A 14,379-nucleotide genomic window follows, 5' to 3' on the forward strand; every position below is an offset into this window, starting at 1 on the left:
CATATAATCACATGTGATTAAATACAACAAGTATGAATCCAGAACGGGAAATTGAAACTTGTCCACATAAATCATATGTGATTAGATACATTGGGATTAAATACAATAACTATAGAATCCAAAATGCCAAAATGAAACTTGTCCAAATAAATCTTATGTGATTAGATACATATAATCACATATGATTAATTTTGGATTACGTGTCTAAGCCCATAACTATAATTAGTATGTGCTTGACTTGATAGTAGGATGGTCCTTTTGGGGTGCCTTCACTTTAGCAACTTGACAAGATGATATATGGAGAGAGAGAGAGAGAGAGGTTAATAAATGATTTGTTAATATATTATGAAAACAATATATTAATTAGAAATCATATTTTTTTAATTATTATTTAATCAGAAATTAATTTGGAATTAATTTTTTGATTAAAGGAACTGATTAAAAGAACGGGGGTTGTGTTGCAAATCATTGATAGTTGCAAAATTGGGCTGTTGGACTCCTTAGAATGGAGTGGATGAAAACTATAAGGAGGTCCTATAGATTTTGTCTAGGGCTTCAAGAGGAGTCGTCCATGGGTTTCTTAAAGCCTAAGCAGGAAATTTGGGTTTCCACCTAAAACCCTAGCAGCCTCAGCAATTTAAAGACCCCACGGCATAAGGAATTCGGCCAGTCCTTGATCTGGAAAACCGTAGCGGAAATTCTAAGTGTATTCCTCCTCTCTCATATCATCCTATTGCTATAGGTGTTTGTGAGACATTAGAGGTGCAACATTTTAGGCACTAAGCTTTCAAGAGTCAAGATCTACAAAGGTGTTCTTGTTATTACTACATAACAAGCAAGGTAACATCAAAACCCTAATTTATATATGAATTTCGAATTATATATATGCTAGATCTAGGGTTATTGTTTTGGTATTCAATTTGCATGTCCAATTAGTGAAGAAACTTAGATCCAAAGCAATTAGGGTTGCATGAACACATAGGTTTGTTGTTATGCTCAAAACTCATCAGTGGTATCAGAGCCTAGGATGTTTTTCAATTGAATTGATGCAATAGTGAACCGTCCAAAGAAGAAGCAAATCAAATTTTGTTGTCTGATGTAAGAACTCGACAAGTTCATATAAGAACTCAACGAGTTGGGTCCAACTCGACGAGTTAAGTGCCTGGCCCGACGAGTTGACTCGCCAGATCCCCGATTTTTCGATTTTGATATCTTAGTTTGATTAGGATAATTGCCTTAACTCGTTTTTAATGCCTAAAAATAAATTTTTTGAAAGGTAATATGATATCCTTATCATAATTAAAGGATTTGGTTAAATTTGGATAATGATAAGATTATTTTCCTTTGTTAAAATTTAACCTAGTATTTTGAAAAGAATTTAATTATTAATTAACAGATATATCAAAATTTTAAAGTTATTATAACTTCAAATTTAACATATAATTAGAAAATATAAATTTGAATTTTGAAATGAGTTGCCTAATATATCTACATGACACATGGAAAATATTAATAAGATGTTGTATTAGAGTGACACTTGACAAAAGGAGATTGAAATTATTCATTTATTAGAATAGAGATTTATAATATACACTTGCCATATCCTTTTGTTTTCTTGATCAAGTTGGTACAATACTTTTCTTATCAAGTCAACATACTTGCTTTTGCTTAATTGAGGTATGTTTTTTTTCTTTAATAACCTTTATATAATTTGGCATTGGTTACTAATTGATAATATATATATATATATATATATATATATATATATATATATATATATATATATATATATATATATATATGAGCGTTCAATCAGGAACATTTGGGAACAAATTTAGATCACACAATTTTTTTTAATTAAAATTATAAAATAATATTCATATAAATCAAAAAATGATTACAAACAATTAAAAAACCCACTAATCAACACAATCCACCACCACTACCTACCACCCACCTCCACCACTAACCACCACCACCCACCACCAACCACCTACCACCACCACCACAACCCATCACTACTCATTACCACCACCCGCCACCACCGCCACCACCACCACCCTACCCATCACCCACCAAAACCACCACCCACCACTACCATCACCACCAGCCACCATGACCATCTATCAATACCACCCGCCACTACCTCCCCCACACACCTCTATTACCCATCACCACTACCAACCACTACCACCAACCACCAGCACCCATCACCACCATTTACCACCACCACCTCCACCTACCACCCACCAAAACTACCACCTTCACCACCCAACACCTACCACGACCTAACCACCCGCCACCACCATCCATCACAACCACCCATACCTACCACCACCCAACCACCCACCGCTACCATCTATCACAACCACCCACACCTACCAACTTTCACTGTCACTGCCATTACCACCAACCACCACCGCCTACTATCCACCACCCCCCATTACCCACCAAAACCACCACCTATCACCATCACTACCACCCGCCACCGTTAACTACCATTACCCATCACTACATACCACCACCACCCATCACCACCATCCACCTCCACTACCATCAGTGCCACCACCCTACTACACCTACCCAACATCCACCAAAACTATCACCCACCATTATCACCACCACTCGCCACCACCCACCCACCCACCACCACTCATCACCAAACACCACCACCACCCCGCTTTCGCCATCTAAAAAAACCACCACCCGTCACCACCCACAACCAAACATCACTACACGTCGCCACTACCCATCACCACCACCACCCACCCACACACCCATCAACAACACCACTATCCACCACCCACCAACCATACAACAATCACCCACTACCCCCACCAGTATCATCTATCATTGTTCATCAACCACCATCACCCAACCATTTATCACCCATGACCCCCATCACCAACCACCCACCACTACCACCACCACCCACCCCTATCACCACCACCATAACCACCATCCATCACCACTGTCCACCATTACCTCCAACCAACCCACCATCACCACCCACTTCCCACTACTTACAACGATCAACACCATGTGTGATTTAATGCATATAATCAACTAAATCAAAATCATGTGTCGAGGCATCCATCTGCTCGAGCAAGAAATAGGTTAAACCTAACTACAGATGGATACCAAAGGTTCAATCTCCCAAATCATCTAATGTGTCTAATATTTCTTTATCTTATGTTTATGTTAAACAGGATATGTCATGGGAGAGAGTACCTTGCAAGGATGACAAAGGTCGACCTAGTTTCAAAATGGACTAGGTTCCAATGACCAACTGATCCCTCTCTATGTAGGAGCAGCTATAGAGGCATATCATCAGAGTTCGGTTTATTGGTAGTGGCTGTTCCAGGAACATGATAGGGGACATCTCTCAACTATATAACACTCTGAACTTTGTTTGAGAGTATGTGTCCTTTGCGGGAAAGGAAGAAAGAAAAGGATCACACATGGGTTTTGTGCTTAACGACGTGAAGAATTTTCAGATCTGTTTTGAGATAGAAATATGCGTGTTGTTCTCAGAACTTCTAGATGCAAACTCAATCGATGACTTATGGTTTGAGTTTTCTTCTCGATTGTTGACAGAAAAACTTTGAGACACACTTGAACAAATTTTTAGAACAAGTATATAGCGGAATAGTTAATCTCGAAGGTTCTGTTAGCTCAACAATAATATTAAGAGTTAAGAGTTAGTGAGTTAGATGCGGAAAAGTAAAGAAATATAAATGACAACAATTGTTATATCAAGTATACACATAAGTAGATTCATAACAAGGAATGCATTCAAACCAAGTTAGTATATGAGATCTAGCTTAGTGATTAAGTCACAAGTGACTTTCTCCGAAGAGAGACGGTGATTGATTATGAGAGTAAGAAGCTTTGATAAGTAAGATAGACTGAGAACTTGAAGATGTGTATTAGAATTTGATAAGAGATTCACATCGGTACTGATTACATGAGAAATGAACTCTATTTATAGAGACAAGTTTACAACTCTAAGAGTAGCCATGCAAGGCATACAGGACATTAGAGTGTTTTACAAAAAAGACAAAATAAACTAAGTAAAGATAAACATTGCGGTGCTGAAGACTTTGGATGACTAGATGATGATGAGATTGCTTGACTACAGTGACTTGTAGGCTGCGGTAGCAGATCTTTAAGAGGGTCACTTTTTTGATTCAACAATTTCCCCCTAAGTGACCTCTTTAACTTTGATTAGCTATCAAGTTTAAGGAACTTGATCAAGATCCACCAAAACTTCCTGACATTCTCTAACCAGTTGATTCTTTTCAGTATCTCAAACTTGACCTCTGCGGTTGTGTGCTTGGATTTTTCAACTACGTTGCGGCAGATCTCAAGTTGTTTTCTGGTGAGACGGTGCATGGCAGTCATAGGAATGAAATATTTAACGTTGTCAGTCTTCCTCTTGAAAATGACTCCCAGCTCAGGATAGTTGGTTGCACCTAAGGAACTTTCTTCATAGCCTTCGGTAGGCATGGGTGCGGGGTCAAGTGGTGGCAAGTCAGCAATCTTGGAGATAATAGGATGAATGTTTGCATCTATTTTGGCGAAGTCACAGACTGTTTCCTTAAGAAAGGTATTGGCCCTTTCAAGAGCGATCTTCATCTTTGGATGCTTCTCAGACTTGTGCAGAAAAACCTTGGCGATGAGAAACACTTCTTCAGGGTTCATACACGGAAAATCAGCCTGGTGCGGATGTAGTTGTGCTCCCTCTTGGTCTGGGTGTACTAGATGAACTCAGCCTTCATGAACTTCCAGATCTTGTAATTCTTCACTGCGGATGGTCTATCGTTAGACCATATGTGTTCAACTAGAGAGCATACTTAGCATAGAATTGACTAAGTCTCTCGAACTCCATAGGAAGTCTTTTGTCGTCAGGAAGGCTGCAGTCGAACTGCTCAAATACAGTGAAGTATCTGGCATTCGGTGAGATTGGGACATCCTAGTAGCCGTCTGAGGGGGGTTCCGCATAGGTGAGATGAGGGACATAGTCATCATCAAGAAGTCTTCTATGTCGATTGATCCAAGAATTTATCAAGGATTCATCCATAACTGTGTCGAATCCGCAGAGTCTCCATACTTCTTCGGCCAGCTTGACAACCTTCCAGTCTCTTTTTCTTTAAGCAGTGGCAGGAGAGTCGTTTTAGCTTGGAGACGACATATACTCCTCCAGATTCTTGAAGTGCGGGGGAGTTTCTGGTTTTTCAAGAGTATTTTCAACATGGAGAGGGCAGTTGTGATGAGATGGTTGCGGTGAGAGTTGTTTTTCATGTTGCGGTGATGGTTACAGTGTGGGAATTTTTTCAGTAGAGACTGGGGGAGTTTGATGATGTGAAAGGGATTGGTCGGAGTGATGGAATTCTTCACTTCCCCCTCTTAAGGAGTCCAGACCTGGAGCCTCCTCAAGCCATTGACGAAGGCCATCAACCTTGTCAAATACGGTTTGAAATTGAGCTTTGAGCACTTCTACCAACTGTTGGTTATTGGGAATGGAGGGATTGAAGAGTAGGTTATGAATCTCCTTGGTGAGATAAAGAATTTACGGACCATGGAAGTTGGTCATTAGAGATCGTTGCATTCTGTTGATAGTAGTTTGGAGAACGGAGATTGCGGACTCATAAGCAGTATGAGTTTCAGCAATCAACTTCTCAGAATGTGAGGCATGATCCGCAATTGCTGCTTGAAGGTCGGTTTTAATTGCGGTAACCTCAGAGATGAGGCGTTCCGCATCCGCCATAAATTCCTTATGATCAGCTTGATGATTGTTGTCAAGTGATCTGATTCCCATTTCAACCTTTAGAGAGATACGCTCCGCATCCATTCTCTGTCTTGTTTCCAATTGTTATATTCGTTCCATCAGGGACTGCGGTCCTGGGTTGTCTTCTGGTTGCGGTTGATTTGGCTTAACTGCAGCTAAGATTTGATCAACCTTAGCCTGAAGACTCAGAAATTCTTTTCTTATGACTGCGTGCTTCTTCTTCTACTTATTTTCCTTAGGCTTAGTAGTGGAGTGATGACAACCACTTGATTCTTCATCTTCATCAAACATCATTAAGTCGTCATCTGAAGGAGAGGGTTTGTTACCTCTTGTGGTTCATCATCATCGAAGCAAAAAACAGGAGCAGAGCTCACTTCGATTTCAGGTTCTTCATGTTGTGAACCTGCAGCAGTGGGAGAGGGGGGAGCTTGATGGACATGTTGATCAACAGCGGTTTGCTGAGCTTGTTGAACTTGGTCTGCCATTGCGGACATCCATTCTTGAACCTTCAGGATAGTGGCTATGGTATTGGCATTGTTGATGGCATATGTCCAATACTTTGCCACGGCTTGAATCTCTTGTTCCTTAAGCTGTTGTTGCTTGATTTGCTGATCCTTGCGAGCTTGAAATGCCCTACGAAAAGCGGCATATTTCTTGGCTTCAGCCTCGTTAGAGGGTTGATATCTGCTCCAAGAATCATTAGAGTCTTCTCCGTCAATTCCTATAAATCGCACCAAGGTGTCCCTTGGGTTCACGGATCCTTGCACATTTGTGCTCACCGTGCCTAAACCACCTGATTGTAATGTAAGCAGAGTAGGATTTCCTGAGCTTCCTTGGTCTCCTTGACCCGTGGTCAAGTTTGGCCTAGGCTCAGTTCTGGAAAAGGCGGAAGAAGTGCCTTGCGGATGGGACTGTGTTTGAAGTGTATGGGTGACATTCAACAGGATGGAGTTCAACTCCTCGGATGAAAAACTAAGCAGTCGGGAAGCCCTGGAGACTTTAGGGCGAGAACCAGTATTATCCCTTTAGGAATGTACTAGTGGGGAGTCTCCTCTCTATTGTGATTCAGACTCACTTTCTGAGTCTGAAAGGAAAAGGATGGTGTTGTCAATTGGATGTGCAGGCATCCCAAGGACTACCGGAGCCTGTTAAGAGGCTGAGGTATCGGTCCGATCATGCATTTGGCTAGTGGGATCAGCTTTTCGTTTCTTTAGGATACAGATGGTGTGACCTCCGGATTCCCAGGTATCTTATTTTAAGTATTTTATATTGAATCTTAGAGAAGGACTTGGCGAGTAGGCGTCCAGACTCATCGAGTAGGATCGCGATGTTCTGGCCTGATTTATTGGAGGACTCGGCGAGTCCATGCTGTTTAATGAAACCCTAATTTCTCGGGTTTGGGACCTATTTAAGGACCCTTATAGCCACCATTTGCGGCTACCGGACCCTTGAGAGAAACCCTAAGAGTGCTTGAGTGTTTGTGAGAAGGAAGAAGCCATTTTTGATCTTTGTGGGTTGATTTTGCAAGAAAGAAGGAAGGAGGACAAACAAGGAAGGTTGAGGAGCTAAGATCTATCACCCATTTCATCAAAGGAGGCTACTTGAGGTACTAATCTGTGCTCAATCTCGTGTTCTTGGCGTTCTATTTGAATCTAGGGTTTTCTTATGCCTTCTTGGGATTTGATTTGAAGTTCGCGAGGTCCCAAGGTGGAGTCCTTTTTAGATCTGGACCTTAAGAGGTCCAGAGAGTCCTATGCATCTTTCTTTTTGCTATTCCTTTAGAGTTATGGCCCTAGGTTGCCATTTTAGTGGTTATTTCACCCAAAGAAGCTTCATGGCCATTGCATGAGTGTAAAGGTCGGACCTTTACGTGATTATAGTGGTTCGGAAGGCCAAATCTATGGATTAGAGGAACGGATCTGACCTCAGAAGTTCATTTGAGTATGAGCATGGCGGAAACTCACCGAGTCCATATGTGGACTCGACGAGTTGAGTCAGGTTGCCCCGCGACTCGCGATCTGTGACGACCCATGGAGTTTAGGGTTGACTCAGCGAGTCAAGAGAGGACCAGGGGTGAAAGAGGGCAGGCGTGTACTCGCCGAGTCACTCTAGTGCACTCGGCAAGTCGGGTCAAAGTGTGACCGTTGACTTTTGTTGACTTTTAGGGTTTCAATCAACAGTCGGACTTTTGAGTCAAGGGGGGGGGGGGGGTAAAATGGTCTTTTACCCTTCTGAGGGATCGTAGAAGGGGATTTAATCTAGCTTTTGAGAGCCATTATTTATTTGAGGATATTGTGTATGTGATTATGCGGAGGCTAGTGTTGGATATAGTGTCTAAGTCCATAACTATATTTGGTATGTACTTGACCCAACCCAACATGGTCCATTTGGGTTGCACTTCACCCGAACAATTTATGGATAATCTTTTGAGAATAGTACAAATTATTATTTATTAATATATTATAAGTTCTAATATATTAATATAAGATCATATTATTTAATTAGTATTGATCTATAATTAATCTAGGATTAATTTAGAGATCAAAAGTATTACTAATTAAATATGGGCTTCTATATTTATATAGTGTGGGCTAATGCTTATTTGGAATGGGCTAGGCTTGCATGGAAAGTCCATGGATACTCCATGGAGCTTTAACCCATGGATCTCATGGAAATGAAGAGACATGGGTATTAGGGTTTACATGGATGTAACCCTAATCCACCACACTATATAAAGGAGGCTTTGGTTCTTGAAATCATACTAGTTGAGATGAGTAAAGTAAGAGGGCCGATTTCAAGATAGTAGTGACTATTATCTCAAAGTTCCAAGTTTGTGGTGATTTGTGATTTCCATTTGAGGCATCCACACTATTGGTGCTAGGCTCTAAAACTCCAAGAAATCAACTACAACTACAAGGTAAGTATTTATACTAGCTTTATTTGATTCATGTTCCCCATGCCATGCTAGTTAGGATATGAACCTTGGAAAAATAATTATTTGCATGTATCTTAGACAAACATAGATCCAAGGTTTATTAGGGTTGCATGTACACTTAGGAAGTGTTAGAATGCTCAAAACCGATCAGTGGTATCAGAGCCTAGGCTTGTTTGTTTGATACTTGATGCATAATATTGGAAAAACTTGAAAAAACTTGCTGTCTGCCTAATGAACTCGCCAAGTCCATGGGGGGACTCGCCGAGTTCATGTGTGTCTTCATCCTACTCGGCGAGTAGGTTCGTGCACTCGACGAGTAGGAGCCACAGAATGCAGATTTTCGACTTTTGCTGCTGGAAATGGACTAGAAACATTACCCTAAACTGTTTTGGTGTTATATAACTTGTTTTAGATGGTGTAATGTTTGTTCTAATCCATTTACAATGGCTAATATCAATTTTTCATCATTATATGTGTTTATATGGTCTTGAAACTTTGATATGGATATTCATGTTCTTGATCTTTTGAATTTAGATGATCATAGGAATTACTTGTAACCTACTTGGTAGTTTAATTCTTGATCATAATGTGTTTTAATGGAGTCCATAACTTGTCCTCAAGTTATGGAAAACCAAGAGTCACACTTGAATTAAAACCATTAAAAGAACACAAGAGTTAGAAAAATGAAGAGTCTTCATTTTTATTACTCTATTTAACTCATAAGTTACAAGAAATGAAAAGTTTTGAAAGTTTACAAAACTTGCCCTCAAGTTTTGGAACAAGTAAAGTCATATTAAAAACTTTAGTTCCAACTCTTAGAATTTTAAAAGTTAAAATTCAACCCTTATACTTATAATATTATAAGTTAATAATAATAATAATAATATATATATATATATATATATATATATATATATATATATATATATATATATATGTATAAGATCAAAGTCGTCTTACTGCTAGTACGCCTCATTCACGAAGCTAGTCTATAAGGTGGGTATAAGGTTGTTGCCTATAAAATGACAACTTAATGGGTGTCCACTCTCACCCACCGCTTGCTTGACTAGTGGAGAGTCGTTAGCTGAATGGGTAGGACAAGGACTTATAAACTCTCATTAAAAGTATAATGATAATACTAAAGTAACTAAACTTTATTGAATTCCCAATCTTAGTTATTTTAGGAAAATGTGAATAAGGTGCTAATCCATGAAATTACACTTTACACTTTGTTTAAGTCGTTAGTGGAGCATGTGTGGTTAACTGGTACACTAACTTGAACATAACAAGGTAGGTGAAGGGTGACTTAATGTTTATCATAGTATCGATGGAGCGTGTGTGGTTAACCGGCACATCGATTGAGGGGTAGTACATTAAGGGTACCAAGTAATTTGCATCGTTACTTCACACCTTGTTTTGTGATCCTCGGCATCCTTGTCACAAAACCTGAAGGGCACACTCGAGATTCAAACATGCCATTGAAGAAAGTTCAATGAATATCAAAGAATCTAGGAGTTTCTAAACCAATTAAAACCTAATTAAAATTTCGTTTTTCATGGTGGAAATTGGTGAATCGTCATTCACCTACCTTCAAATATCTTATAACTTAGATTACAGCATCCTTCTTCTAAGTTATAACATATTGTGTTGGGTCCTAGACTTAATACTACATTTGGGTGTTTTATTAAGGACTATCTCTAAATCTAATCTAATCTATTCCCTCTTCTTCTCAGATGTCTTCCAATAACAATGCTTCTGGCTCTAACCCTACTAGCTCTTTCTCTCTCATGAATCTTTGTGGGAGGGTCATCTTCGGTGGATCCAACTTTACTGATTGGATCAGGAACATCAGGATGGTCACTTGGTATGAGAAGAAAGAATATGTTCTCAACAAGGAGCTAAAGGTACCCGAGCTAACTGCTACTCATGAAGAGCTTGCTGATTATGAGATACATGAAAGGGATGCTACAAAAGTAGCATGCATCATGATGACCACCATGACAGCCGAGCTCCAAAAGTCCTATGAAGAATATTATCCTTTTGAGATGCACCAGGACTTGATGGATCGTTACCATCAGAGTGCTCATCAAGAGCGATATGAAATAACTCCTCCATGATAACAACCCGAATGAAGGATGGTGAACCCATCACGGTCCACATGCAGAAAATGCAAAGGTATATGGACCGTTTACTGAAGCTGAATGTGAACTTCCCCGAGGAGTTAGTATTAGACATCATTTTGCACTCCTTACCATCGTGTTATGATCATTTCCGCTTGACATATCACATGAACAAGGAAGAAGTCACCCTCAGTAAACTTCAGGGACTCTTGAAGACCGCGGAAAGTGGTCTAAAGGGTAAGTCGGTTGTTACTACTCCTACTCCTACTTCTACTGCGGCCAATGTCTTGGAAATCGGGCATGGCAAAGGGAAGAAGAGAAAGAACCCTTCTAAGGGTACCAAGGGTAAGACCCTTGAAGGCTCCTCTTCAAGCAAAACCAAGAAAGGTTTTGTCACTCCTTCTGCTAACCCTAATGAGGCTGAATGCTTCTATTGTCATGAAAAGTCACACTGGAAGCGAAACTGCCCAAAATACCAGCAAGATATCAAGGATGGGAAAGTAAAACCCAACCATGCAGGTATATACACTATATTGTCTAATAACTCACCTCATTATAAGTCTAGGGTCCTTGATACCGGTTGTGGTATTCACATATGTTGTGATTTGCAGGGACTAAGAAGAAGTGAGAATGTGGAGCAAGGAAAGATAAACTTGATCATGGGAAACAGGAAAGCTTCACCTGTCACCAAGATAGGAGTTTATTCCTTAGTGCTAAATAGTGGGTTTACATTAGATTTGAATAAGTGTTATTATTCGCCAGAAATGGCAAGAAATGTTATTTCCTTTCATGCATTGTATAAACAAGGTTTTACCTTTTATTTTGATAATAATAATGGTAGTATTGATGCTTTCTTTAATAATGTTCATTATTTTAAAGCATTACCTTGTGATGGCGTGTATGAAACTGTATCAGTTGTAGATAATCTAGGAAATAATGTATTGTATATTGACTCTTCCACTAGCTTAGATAAAGCATCTTTATGGCATTGTCGTCTTGGACATGTAAGCAAGAAACGCATAGGCTAAGTCCAAAAGGATTGAGTCTTGGAGTCATTTGACCTAAAGTCAGATGATAGTTGTGAATCTTTGTTAGGGCTAAAATGTTGTAATAGTCGAAGAGTCAGTTTGATTGTTACGAAGTATCTTGTATCTTCGTATGTATGAGTCTTCGGATGTATTGTTATTTTACTAAGGCATTATAAAGTCATGTCTTAACGTTTAGTCCTTAGTATTGTTATGCTTTTGTTCTCCTATAAATAGGGGTCTGTACTAGTGATCTAGAGTCACTTTTACACACAGTTTTACAGTTTAGTCTTTGTATTCTGTAAACACAAAAGTCATAATACGAGCTGAACAAATATTCTATTTATTCTCGTGTTCATCGTTAAATACTTTACTCATTCATACTAGAATTACATTCAAACTTGATTCCAAATCTCATCAATTGGTATCAGAGCAGGAATCCTTTCTGTGATCTGATTTTCATACGTTCAAAAAGATTTTTGAATCTACTGTTTGATTCAAAAAGTTTTCGTTCTTTTTGTGTGTGAAAAATTCTTCTTGATCTAGGTCTAGGATTTGATTCTGTGAAAATTTTTGTGAATCGTTTGTTCGTAGTGTGATTCTAATCTGAAATATACAATTTGATTTCAAATTCTCAAAGTTTTTATAGTATTCTTGAAGTTTTGTTCCGTACAACAATGGCGTCATTCAATCTTAACTTCATGACATCATTTTCTCATTTGCTTGGATCATCCACGAAGATTCCAATGCTAATTCCATAATATTAGGATCAGTGGGCAGATCGTATGCAAGACTACTTGAACGGATTGGATGAGGAACTGTGGAATTGCATTTCAGGAGAAATCAATCCACCTGCAACAGTTCAGCCAATCGGTGTATCTTCAAGCAGTTCAGAGGTTGATAATCAATCAAATCGTTTAAAACAACTGGAGAAGAAATGCATGAGGGAATTAAGTGTTGCTTTGCCTCCTGTTGTGTACAATTATGTCAGGACTTGCACAACAGCTAAAGAAATCTGGAACAATCTCAAAGACAAATTTCAAGGCAGTGAAAAGACAAAGATCACTTCTGTGAAACAATGTCTGGTGGAACTCAAGGATTTCAAACAGAAGGAATCTGAATCCATTGAAGTCTAATATGATCGGTTCAACGAGTTAATCTACCGTTGTAATCGTTATGGTATCACAAGGTCATCAATGGAGTTCAACTTGATATTTGTAATGGGACTTCGAAAGGAATGGAGGAGTGTAAGTATGATGGTGAAAAATCAGCAGAGTTTTGACACTTCAACTTTAAATGACTTATACAATCAATTGAAATCTCATGAAATTGAGGTTAATGAAATAGTTGAGGAAGCAATGACAAGTCTTGGTGGACCATTGGCACTCATTTCGAAGGTTTCAGAAAGAGAGAGTGAAAAATCGAAGTCTAATGAAGAAGAAGGTTTTCTGATGAATTCTGATGATGAGGCTGTTGCATTTTACTCAGACAATCGAGTAAAGAAATTTTTTAAGAAACCTTTTAACACAAAGAACAAGTCATCAGATTCGAAGGGAAATTTTGAGAACAAAAATAGAGTGGATGAAAAGATGAAAGAAGCAAAGAAGGATTCGAAGAGCGAAGTGGAGAAAATGGAAAAGATGTTAAAAGGTGATACTGGGATTAATTGCCATTATTGCAATGGTGCTAATCACTTGGCAGTAGATTGTTTGTTGAGAAAGAAGGAAGAAAAGAAAAACAAAACAAAGGATGAAGCTTATTATACTGAGAAGCTGGAGGAAGTGAAGTCGAAAGCAAAGAATTTGTCTCTGGTGGCTCATGGAGAAAATGAATCAGATGGTACATATCAAATATGGTCTTCAGGCTCTGACGATGAAGAGATGAAAAATCCATCACATGGAGCCATGTTTGCAAAGGTTGAAGAGGATTCAGATGAAGAACAGACTTACGAAGTACGTGGGCAGTGCTTCGTATCGAAGTCTACTGACAGGTCGCCTATGACAACGAAGGTACGAAAAATTCTTGAATCCTTTAATATTCCAGTATCTGCATATAATTATGAATTAGTATCTTTTGATGAAACTGTTACTTACTTTGATTCAATTGTCGTGTCTGCTAGCAATGAAGCGAAAAAGTTAAATGATCAATTACTAGAGACAAGAAAGAAGTTAGATTCAAAAGTCACTAGGATTGATTATCTAGAATTGCAAGTGTCAAATATTATGGCAGATAGGGAGAGTTTAGCGAAAGAAATAAATTTGTTATTAGCACAGCGTAACATTTTTTGTAATTCTTCAAAAAGACTATATGGAAAATTAACTGAATTACATCATTCAAGTGAGATTAGTAAGGAACAACATAGAAAGTTGCTACCATTTTTAGCTTATGACAGAGCTAAGGTAGATAGTATTTCTTATGATTGTGAAAAAGAAATTTCTGATTTTAACAAAGTTCCAGATGATAGATATAGATATGGAATTGCTAAAGTCGAAGATAATCTTGATGCTG

The sequence above is a fragment of the Lactuca serriola genome, chromosome 8, assembly GCF_051521515.1.
Source record: "Lactuca serriola cultivar US96UC23 chromosome 8, Lser_US96UC23_V15, whole genome shotgun sequence".
NCBI lineage: Eukaryota > Viridiplantae > Streptophyta > Magnoliopsida > Asterales > Asteraceae > Lactuca > Lactuca serriola.